This window comes from Sciurus vulgaris, assembly GCF_902686455.1.
Source record: "Sciurus vulgaris genome assembly, chromosome: 7".
NCBI classification, from domain to species: Eukaryota; Metazoa; Chordata; class Mammalia; order Rodentia; family Sciuridae; genus Sciurus; species Sciurus vulgaris.
This window is the reverse complement of record NC_136467.1, coordinates 32,246,506-32,258,778: the sequence shown is the minus strand read 5'-3', so window position 1 is coordinate 32,258,778 and position 12,273 is coordinate 32,246,506. Positions and strand designations below refer to the sequence as shown.

At 36.1% G+C, this 12,273-nt stretch overlaps 1 protein-coding gene across 1 annotated transcript in view; it reads left to right on the top strand.

Moving 5' to 3' along the window:
* Window positions 1–12,273, top strand: part of EYA4 (EYA transcriptional coactivator and phosphatase 4) — a 260,960-nt gene that overhangs the window by 53,086 nt on the left and 195,601 nt on the right.

Genomic DNA, 12,273 nt, shown 5'->3' with positions numbered 1-12,273 from the left:
ATCATAATATGATATCATTTATCAAGCAGTTTCTGCATATCAGGCACGGTATTAGGTATTCTATCTGCATAGTTTAATTTAATCTTCACATAGCCATATGAAGTTGTTGCTATTTTTGAAGAAAACAAGACCTTAGAGGTGTTTAGTAGCTTATACAGTGTCACAGAGCTAGTAAATGGTGGAGTGGGATTTGTGTTTGCATTCAGAACCCAAGTTCTTATCTGTCATGTTATCCTTGATTAGTTCTGTTGGTTATCATTTCATTCACCCATCAGAGTTTTGGTCCTTATATGCTTCAGATGAGCAAATGTCCTGGCCTGCTGAAGCAGAAAGATGAACATTCATGCCCCTTCTTCTGAAGGAGCTCACATCTACTGGGTGAGACAGTCATTGAGCTATATGAATACACCAGCCTCCGGAATGAAGAGAGAGGAAGCAGCAAGTTGACTTCTCAGAGGAAGAGCATTTAAGCTTAGCTGGCATTGAAGAGAAAGAGGTTATTCCAGGAAGTGAAGACAACATTTTCAAAGTGGTGATTCTTCAGATGACTCAGAGACTAGATTTTGAAAAGCCTTGGATACCTGGTGAAGGAGTTTTGGGGTTTGCAGTGTGAACATTGGGCACCATTAAAAAGAGTATAAATAGTAGTAGAGTTAAATATATCCTTTGTTTTAAAGCCAAAAGTTCTTTGCAATCATGTGGGAATTTATCAGATAGAAGGTCAGACTATATATTGTCAGCACTCCCTGATCAAAGTCCTTGTCAGAATAGAAAGAAATAAAAAGATGTGGGTGCCTGGGATTCCAATTTGATACTAAAATTATAGTTCATGGAGTTGTTTGGGGGTTTAATTATTTTCATGCACAAAAACTAATAACCTTTTCCTATGGAATAACCATTAAATAGTTTTTTATAATTGAGTGGGTGTAGAACTCAACAAGAAACTTTGATATTATAGAAACAAAATTGTTCATAGCAAATGACCATTTAGATTTAAATTAGTCTAGCTATTGACTTCTACTATGAAGTTCAGACTTTTAAGAAAATATGTACCTACCACACGCAAACACATGTATGTTTACACAACAGCTTGCTATTTATCTACTTATATTGAATCTCAAGTTGGTATAAATTTTCAAAATTAGGTTCTTAAATCTTCATGAACAGATAACAGCATAATTTTAATATGATGCTAATAAATTTACATTTGTTAGATGAAAAACCTTTTGATAAGTTTGTAGAATTTCAAAGTCTGCTATATTGAAGAAATATTACATCAGTAACATCACTAACAGATAAAAGATTTATCCTATTAGCCTAATCCAATAGAGTGTGGGTTTTCTGTAACAAGACAAGAAATATTTCAAACTTTAAGAGCCATTCAATTTCTATTGTAACTACTTAGCTCTGCCATTGGAAGAGAAAAGCTCTGGTCAATATGTGAATGAATGAATGTGTATGTATTGTAACAAAGCTGTATTTACAATCACAAGTAATGGGATGGATTTGGTTTATGGGCTATAGTTTGGTTACCCATGCTATATAGTTTTTCTGTTGGTTTTCTTATTTTGATTCTTAATTTTATTACAAGATGCTGGTGTACACTATGTAATACTGTGGTTACAGTAGGTGCTTAGTGTAGGCATATTGATATTCAATGTATTATTGATTTCCTCTTAATAATATACATTAATTTTTATACTTAGTAGAACTAGGTATATTAATGTATTTGTTTTGATCTTTTTATTTTCATTTGAACTTCATGTTGATTTGACTGTGGTTTTTCCTTTGTAATTATTCAGACTTTCACTTAATCAGAGGAGCGGTCTTACCAAAAGGCCAGTTGGAGTCTTGAGCTAGTGATACAGCTTTGTTTTCAAGCCAAGGTTAAGACCTGGCTCTGACTGTGTCTGGCCTCCTTCCTTCTCTTCCTTTCTGTATTCCCACATTCCTGGGTCAATTGAAGAGAGTTTGAATGCCAGCACACAAATTTTAGTTCAGAAACACTAGCTTATCTGACTCCATGTAATTGGATGGAAAATATAGTATTTCATTTTATTTTATCTTTTAACACTCAGTTTAAGAAGAATATTCTTTCCCTGTAAAACAAAATTAAAATGTTACAATACAACCAGTTCTAGTTTTAAACACAATTACTTCCTTCATGTCATATTTCCTCATTATCCCACCCTATGGTGAAGTCTTATGTATCACAGGTCTGGTAGTACTTTGTTCCTATCTCTCGGGTGAAATTTTTGTGGCACTGAGTTTAATATGAGATTGTAAGGACTGGTTGAAGGCGAGGGAGAGGTGAGTGCAGGGCTAGGTCAGGGAAACAGCTCCTTCATCTTTATGGTGTCCGTGATCAAACACAGATCTTCCCACACAGAAGGCTCAAATAAATATGTGGAATGAATGCATAAATGGACATTCCATTTGAAGTAACAGGGCCAGTGAACATGACATTATTGGTAGCAGTGATTTTTCTCCCAGGACCCCACACTCATAACGTTTCTAATGGGTTTCTGTGGCCATCATTCAGTTTAAACTTCATTGAACATCAATGCAATGTCAAGCATTATTTTGGTTTGTGGGTACATACATAATAATTTGTTGTTTAAGTATTTAACTATCTGGTGGTAAAAACAAACTTTAATATGTTCTCTAATAAAATGTGACACGGACTTTCTGGGACATGTGCAGAGTTCTGTGGAGTCCAGAAAAAGGCATTACACTCAAGAATCTCAGTTTCAGGAAGATGACTGTCTTTTCCTGCTTCTTGATTCCAAGTTGAATCTTGAAATATGAACACAGGCAGACTTGGGACCCAGCAGGAGGAAGGGTAGAAGTCCTAGGCTGAAGGATTAGCTTTCGCAGAGGTGTGAGAGGGTGGCATGCACTAGGAATCACAAGCAGGTCTGTGCTGTCAGAGGTCTGGAGGAATGTGCTGCGGCAGATCCTGGAGGGCAATGTGTGTCATGGTAAGGAAGCCTAACTTCCTCCTGAGAGGCAGTACAGCACAGTGGTCATGTGTGAGTCCTACAGTGTGAGTTTTACTCCTGTGTCTACATTTCCTGAAAGTTCAGACACCCTCTGTTTTTCTCACATCTAAAGGGGATACAAATGATCTATCTTCTAGGGTTTGTTCATTCATTCAGGTTGCTTTATGAAGGCCCACTCTATTCTAGGACTTTTAGGCATCGGGAATATAACATTGAACAATGCAAAATGAAAAAGGTCACTATCCTAAAGACTTTACGTTTTGGATGGAGAGATAGACAACCAACTCTAAGTATAAAATGTAGTGCATTAAATGGCAGGAAAATAGGAAACCCTAGAACCAGGCCAGAAATGGGGAAGAAAGGAAGTTGCAGTTTTAAAGGAAATGTCGGGGAAGATTTCTTTGAAATAGTGGTTGAGTAAAGACCTGAAAGAGACTGGGGTCCAGTCAATAAGAGTCTTAGGGGGAAGAACATTTCTGGTAGAAGGAAAGCAAATGCAAAAAGCCCAAGATGGAATGAACATGGCGTGTTGGAGACGCATGAAGAGCCACTCGGGCGGCAGCAGGGGGAGTGACTGTGGAGGTGAAGTGATGGGACCAGAGCTTTCTGTGGTCCTTGTAGGTCTTTGTTGGTCATTGTTATGCCTCTGAGTGAGAGGAAGTCGTTTGAGGGCACTATGGTTTGAATATGGGCAGTGTCCTCCAAAGGTCCAGGGTTGAAGTTGTGGTCCCAGCTTGGTGGCGGCTGAAAGGCATTGAACTTTTTAAGAGACTTGGTAGAAGTCCTTAGGTCATTGGGGATGTGCCCTCAAAAAGGATTATAGGACTCTACCAGTTCTGTTCCTCTCTGGGCTCAAGATGTGAACACTCCTTCCAACATATGCTGCCATCATGATGTATAACTCTTGGTCCACTGAATCTTGAACTTGAACCTCCAGAACCAGAAACCAGAATGGACCTCTCTTTACCTGGTAAGTAGCCTGTGTCAGGCATTCGTTAAAGTGATATAAGCTGACTAATGTACAGGGTTTGGGGCAAGCAGTAACATGATCTGTTTCAACAAGAACACTTTGGCTACTGTTTCAAAAAATATTCTAGACAGGGCAAGGATAGAAGAAAGACTAGTGAAGAGGCCAGTTTTCAGGAGTGGAGTAGTAAGAAGTGGTGCTTATAAGGATTAAATAACTTGTAAATCACTTTCAATAGTGCGCAGCACCTGGTAAGCAATCCTTAAATGTTAGCATCAGTTGATTGTTAAAACTGTCAGTTCTTCATAGAGAGGATTTAATGGTGACTTATTCTTCTTTGACTTTCCCTTGCTGAATAATGGTGCCCGCCCTCCCTGGAGATGATGAGCATAATGAACATGACTTTTTTTTGAGATTGAATGAAAAAAGTTATGTTCCATAACTGTCTGAGATGTAACAGCCTTACCTGCAAACAGCTATTATTAAATATTAAAAATGAAGATTCTGCTGGCCAAAATAATATTACTACCATCTTGTGAAAGGTTTTGTGATGCAAGTTCTCAACATATTTTTCCCTTAATCTTCTCAGTAACCCAAGGTGGAAGCTATTGCTATATGAGTTTCTGTGCTACTCAGGAGACTCCTAGGTAAAGTGAGTGCATTCAGAACCGTAGAATTGATAAATGGAAATCAGCTCTGTCTCTTTCTACTTCCTTAGACTTCCTCTTATCTCTTCAAACTTTCAAATAGATTATACAAAAGAATAAAATATATAAGGAAGTAATGACACATGAAGGACATATCTGTGTAATATATTTCCACCATATTTCAACTCTTAAGGAATAGCAATTTTATCTGTGCTTAAGGTGTGTGTGTGTGTGTGTGTGTGTGCGTGTGCGTGTGTGTGTGTCTGTTCTTTTAGGCCGGACCAAACATAAACATTTTGCCTAGCACTTTAATAACTTTGCAAAACTCTGCCATGCTTCTGAGTCCTTTCCTCTGTTGTGTAGACAATGAATTCATATTGCATGATTATTCTCACAAATTACAAAGAAGGAGATAAGGACAAAGATAGGTTAAATGACTTGCTGAGGAAATTACCTAGGTAAATGGCAGAATTACTAGGAGACCTCAGCAGAATGAATCAAGAGCCCATGTTCTTATGGAAAAGATCACATAAAGCATAGTCACAGGCAGATGATATTAAGGAATCTTAGAGATGGCTCCTCATTTTGCTTCTAAGGAAACTGGGGATATGATGAGCAAAATGTCCTGCTTCTCCCAGTGACTGGTGGAGCCAGTCCTGTGATCTGTGCCCCTCAGACTCAGAACCTCAGTCTGCTGTTTTTTCTGGTGAAAGGTACATTTCCCTAGGAGAAAAGCAAATACTTTTTTTCATACTCTCAAAGCTTCTGAGCAATGTTTTAATGTGGAGGTTGATCAAAAAATTGAATCCTTAATATGAAGGTCAAGTTTAGACCTTTCAGTTGTTTCATATTTGATCACAATAGAAAATCAGAATATTCAGATTCTCTCTTCTGTGTTGCATATTTGTTTATAATATTTAGCATTAAAAAACTGATACTATAGCTAAATTTAAATAGTATTTTTTCAAAAATCAAACATAAGGGATAAAACATGTCTTATTTATAACTCACATAAATTTAAATCATAAAAGAACTGAACTTGACAGAGATCCTCAGTAGGGACTTAAAAAAAATTAGTATCACATGTATTTAATCCGCACTTTCCAATCATTGTAACAAAGTAAGGAATGATTTATGTACAAGAAAAACGTTTTTTATTATTTTTGTAGTGGGGCATTTATTGCACACACAGTAAGTGTTATAACCAAAACAAATATACAATTGGGACATTGTGTTTAAATTATCTTCTGTCATGTACTATATAAACCAACAATAGTTTGAAATGTATTTAAGCCACCATCTGGGACAAAGCAAAAGTCCTTCCAGGATCCAGCGCATGATGAATGTGAGCTGAGTTTCATTAGGAGCCTCCTAGCACGTCTCTGTATCCTGAATCATTTCTTCCATGGTTTGAAGGAATTCCAACATCTGTCCTAGCTCCCCGAGGTTTTGAGTGTTTTTAATAGATCATGACATTTTTTTTCTGGCTTCATAAAGAACTAAATCAATGAAGTTAAACATTATTGCATTTTGATTTCCTTTTAGTCTGGAGAGATAAAGTTAGTTCAGTTTTGTGTCTTAAAAGCTTCAGCAGAATGCCCCATTTGTTGAGAAAAGTTCTTACTGAGATTCAACAGTTGGAGAGAAACAATGACACTCTAGACTCCACTCACCTTTATTGAGAACTTACTGCCATAAAGGTCTTTAATCAGGTCCCACTAAGTGCTCTGAGTAGAGGCTCTTCAGACCTTCAGGGCAGTCTTGAATCTGGGTCCTGCCCGCTCCAAAGTCGGCTGGAATGTTTTCCTTTTAGGACTGTGTTTGTTCCCTTCTCTTTAGATAATGATGACAACGTGAACCGTAGCAGTTACTGAGCCCTTGCTACATGCCAAGCATGGGTCTAAGTACTCTATGAGTTATGCCTACTTATAATGGCCATCTTAGGAGGTAGAGATCTTTATAATTACCATTTTATGTATGAGTTTTATCTGTGAGGAAACTGAGTCCTGGGAAGCTAAGTATGATGCCTAATGTTGCCTGACTGGTAAGTGCTAGCCTTCTAATTCACTTACCATGACACTGCAGGCATTGGTTCTATTTTAGCAGAGATAGAATTAGGATCAAGGAGGTTAAATAACTCACTCAAGTCATGTGCATAATAAACAGAAAAAGCAGGAGTTGAATCCAGGACCTCTGATTTCATATTCAGTCATTTTAAACTGAAACATGCTGCCTCAATTTCAACAATTTCATATCTTCATGCATGTAAACTTTAGTGCACCTGTGGAAGATTATTTAAAGCAAATTTAATATGTAATTAATATTTTTCATTTAAAGAAGTTTTTTTTGAAACTTTTATCTAAATTAAATCAGAGAGCATACAAAATTGTGACTATGGATATGATTTTCTGTAGCCATTAATCTTTCTGTAGTTGGATTAGACGTGTTATTTTATGATAAAATATAACACAAAATATAAAAAATTAAAATATTAAAATAATATTAGCATGAGAATATATTTTAAGTATTATGTTTGAAGAGACTTAAGTGTGGTTTTGTTATGCTCTTATCCAGTATCATATAGTTTTCTTTAGTAGTTATTTTAAAGTGTATTTTGTTTTATTGAAATGATACAATGTTCTTTTCTTGGCTATGATAATTTTTCAAGTTGTGGAAATTAAAGATAATTAGATTGAGATTTAATGTGAATACTAATTTTCAGGGAAAATTCTCAAGATATTGGAGTTTAAGCAGAGTTGGAAAATAGTCATCTGGCAATTCAGAAATGCAGTAAGTTTAGTGTGACTAAAGCCTTGAAATTTGATAAAAGATTTTTACATAAACTAGGCAATGAATTACAATAAGAATAGTCATCTCTCAAATTATTTAAGTTCTAATTTGTTAGATAGTTATGGCTTCTTTTCATATGCATATGAAATGTGGCAGAAACATTATACTTTTTTTTTTCTTAAAAATTCTTTGTTTTAAAGCCCTGTAGACATTTTTAACAAATCTTTGCTTCCTATTCTGATTAAAAGGCAGTACTACTCCAAAAAATACTTGGGAGTGCTTCTCATTAATTTGCTATTAATCTTATCATTCTGGCTTCCTTACCTAAATAGAAGACTGATAATAAAACCATTTACCACAATAAGATAACATACTGGCATGCCTATTTACTTTGAAACCAGATCTCTTTTTCTTTCTGGAAGCTTGTTCATGTCACTCTTCTCTGGCACAAGGAAGCCCAGGGAGCTCAGCCTATGGAAAGGCAGTTGCAGTCATTCACCATGTATTCTGGTGTATCTGCCTGAGAGCTACACCTGATTCATTTGGTTCTGAGACAGTATCTGCTTCTGATGAAGAAAGCAGCAGGGAGAAAGTTCGGGAGTTTGTAGGAGTATAGAAAAGAGTATCTGGAAAAGCCTGTACAACTGACAATAAACGAGTCTTTAAACAGATAATCTTCCCTTGTTGTGAGGCTTGGAGTGAGAGAGTTGGGCACTCACACAGTAGCCTCAGGAGTCACCCAGCCTGGGAAGTGAGAGGGTAAGTATTACTCATTTGACAGTTTAAGCCAGCCCTGTGATGAATTTTGAGAATTCCTGCTTGATAGTATCTTCAATAATTTCTACTTAAAAAAGGAAAAAAAATTTTTTTAGTAAACATATTTATTGGTGAACAGGGATCTTGGTGTCTCGTTATTTCTCACCTATGTGTTTGTCATCTCATTCTGATCAGAAAACAATTTAACCTTACTCTCTTTATGATTACTTCAAATTTTGAATAATTTTACAGTTATCTCCATTAATATGCTATTGCAATGTATATTTTCTGCTTTTCCATTCATTAATTTTTTAAAATATTATTTTATTACAAATATGGTTAGTTTGAATTTCGGTATTTTTCTTCCAGTTTTTATTAGTCATTAATTGCCACTGATTACAAGAAGAATTGTATCATATCGCTGATATGGGAAATGATTTCCAATTATTTTGATCATAATTTTCTGAGGACTTAGGAACTTGGATATGGTACTAAGATTTGGTTAATAGCATTTCTGTTGATTTTAGAACGTCAGTGACTCTAAAAGGCATTTGGAGTTGTACTGGAAAAAAATGAAATGTTAAACCATGAAAATAAATTTTAAGCATCACAGGTTATAACAAAATCACTGATTTACATGTCTTGTATTTAGTGAAATCAAAAATCCAAAAATAGGTTCTAGAACATTCAGTATTATGGTAAGTTAACTGTATGCCTAGCATTAACTATGTAGGAAATAACTGTATTTTTTTTACTTTTTGAACTTTGCTTTAGATTTCTAGAAGGACATATGGTACTCTTGCTTAATTTCCATGTCTTAAAATGTTTCTTTTAATGACTGCCATAAAAGCTCTTTCTCACCATACCTATACTTGAAGTTACATTGTTGAGTTGACTTTGTGTTTCAGTCTTCAAATTGGGGTTATGGTTTTCTTCTTGCTCATTACCCAGGGATAGTCTACTACCACTGCCAAGACTGTCCCGTTTCTTTGTCCAATATGTTCCCAGTCTGTTTCTCTTGCAAGCTCTACCACCGCATATTTGCCCCTGCCAGGGATGATAATCCATCTGCTGGACCATTGCCGTTGCTTCTTGCAAGTGTTCTTTCCTTCCCTTCCTTCCTGTGCAATGTCTGCTCTTTATGCACTGGAAGGAGTACATTTAAAAAAATAAATTAAATTATATCCCTCTTCTACCCCGATTTCTTTGGTAGTTTTCCATTGCTTTCAACTGAAAACCCAACTTTCTTACTATGGCCTGCAAGCCCTGTGTGTTTGGCTTCTCCTGAATTATAAATTCCATGAGGGTATTCCTCTTATTCAGGAATATTTATAAAACCTGTATATAACACAGGCATTATATTGAGTACTGGGGACCTAGCAATAAATTAATAAATAAGAATAAGAGAAGAAAATGAAAATGGGAATGTATGTGTACTCTGTATTGAGGTACTTACAGACTAGCGGTAGGGTCTATACTAATCAAAGAATTACCCAAAGCATACCAATCAGCATGTAACACTGATGCATACTATTAAGATTATGGTCTTGACTTTATGAAAGGAGGTTTCTGTGAAGTCTTTCTTAGATAGTGATGACAAAGGTAATGAGTAGGAGGTCATTAAATGGAAGGATGTGCGTTCCTGTGAGGGACAGAGTTGAGAAGGCGCAGGGAGAGTTTTCCAGGAGAAGGAAACAAAAGTTTGAAATTCTGTGTGGCAGGAGGGCATCAGGAGTGGCCATTACTGCACAATATTGTGTCTCCCAGGACGGGATTTTCTGATTGATTGAATTTGGGGAGGAGTGAAGAAAAGGGAGGAATTATTAGGTTTTTGGTTAAGACTTGCCAAACATACTTCAGTGTTTGGAGCTCCATGTTCAAGTCTCAGTGGTGTCACTTAGGTGTTCTGTATATGTGTGCGCACGTGTATGCGTGGAGGGAGGGGAGAGAGAAGTGAGTGAGGAAGGGAGGAATCTGCAATTCCAAAGGTTAAGTGATTGCCTGAGGCAGTCTCCCTTCCTCATCTCATTTTTAAAACAGACATATAAATTCTCAACTCATTTTGGTGAAAATCAAATAAAAAATACTGAAAATAGTGTACAGATTATAAATTGCACACTAATAGATTATCTTTTTTACCATTTCTCAAACATGGGGCTGTGTTCCTCCTACTTAGGGTTCAGCCATGTCCACACTATCCCTCATCAGGCTGCCTTTGCTCCAGGCCCATCCTCACACAAATCAATTTGTTCACTACTTCTCTTAAAAAAAAAAACAAAAAAAAAACTTGTTTTCACACTGACTTCATTAAATGTATCCTCCTTTCTTTTTGTTTTTTTCTTTTTCCTGTCACTCTCCTCACTTTATTTCTTACCGTATTCCTTCTTTATTTCACTTTCAGAATGCCTTTCTTGCATCCCCTACAGCACTTAGCCTTAGGCTGTGACCTCTTAGGTTTACTTTGCATTCCCACATGGGGAGAGGAATTTAGGATTAAGTGCAGAGGGACATACAGTCCTCTAAGACCATCATATTCTTTTATATCTGTTTCTGTTTTTTTTTTTTAATTAATTAAATTTGTTCTTAACACAAAAACAAAAATTTGTGCAGATTAATGGGATACCATTCCTATTTCTGTACATGAATGCATTATGCAATGTTTAAATCAGATTAAAAATGTTTCCTTGAACATTTGTTATTTCCTTTTGAAAATATTCAAAGTCCTGTATTCTACCTTTTAAAAATATGCACTATATAATTGTTATCTATAGTTACTCCACTGTGCAATAGCATATCAGGACTTCTTACTCCTAACTGTAAGTTAGTACCCATTGGTTGGTCAACCTCTCCCACCCTTCCCTGGTTCCTGTTTTCCCCTTGATTTTCTTTTTCTTTTTCTTTTTTTTCTTTCTTTTTTTTTTTTTTTTTTTTTTTTAAAACCTCTCCTAGAACTCACAACTGTAACATTTTATTTTATTGTGTTTCCTATGGTGAGACATGGTATGACAGGTGAGACATGGTATGAGAATCCATTGGTGTGGGGGAACTTGACAATTTGGTTGTGGAAGGAGATGCTTCCTTTCTGTTAGGGAGGCAGGACCCTGTCCCTCTTCCTCTGGTTGAGGGTTCCTGCCCAAGCCAAACATCCTCCCTCCCTGGGACTGAGGAAAGGCCACCTGCCTGTGTGTGCTCTCCATACTGCAAATGGAAAGCTATGAGGTAGCAGAGACTGAGGATGTGAATACATTGTGTGCTTCTCATCCCGATTCACATTAAACATTTGTTGACTTCATTTTGGGAAAAAAAAAATATTTAAGATGTGGACTCCTTCCATTTCAATTTTATTTTAGCTCAGTGAATCAATGGTATATTTCCAAGAGAAAATAGACTAAGAATTTAATTTGGAGAGTTTCATGAAGTATAAAAACCTGTGTCAGTTTAATTATTGCTGTTCCAATGGCAAAAATCAAACCATAATTAGTTATCCTCTTGCAAAACATGGTAATCAAGATTCAGCTATTCAGAGGAATTTAGATCCATATAATTTATTTTTATTTTATTTTCTCAACTCTTTCATTCTTTGTTCCATAAATATATGTGATAATTTTCTGGCTGCTTTGCCTTACACAATTGTTAGATTGGTTTTGTTTTCTATCACTGTCATTCATGTCATTATGGCATTTAAGCCTAGAGAAATTCTGTTAGGGAACATGTAGGAATTGCTAGGACTGGGTCTGCTGCATGCACATGTAAGCCGTGTTTGGGGGCCAAAGGTGCACCATGTGTGGGTTTAAGGAGGAGTCTGACTTTGTAAGAGTATTTTTAAGATAATTTGAAAATAAAGATGATTCAGATTAGTAGTACCAAATATTAAAGTGGAACAAACATCATTACCCTATATACATGTATTATTACATGAATGGTGTGACTCTACATCATGTACAACCAGAGAAATGAAAAGTTGTACTTCATTTGTATACAATGAATCAAAATGCATTCTGCTGTCATGTATAACTAAATAGAGCAGAAAAATTTAAAAAATGAACAAACAAACAAAAAACGTTACTTTACCCTTTCCATGAGGATCTTTCTAATATCTGACTTTTCTGAG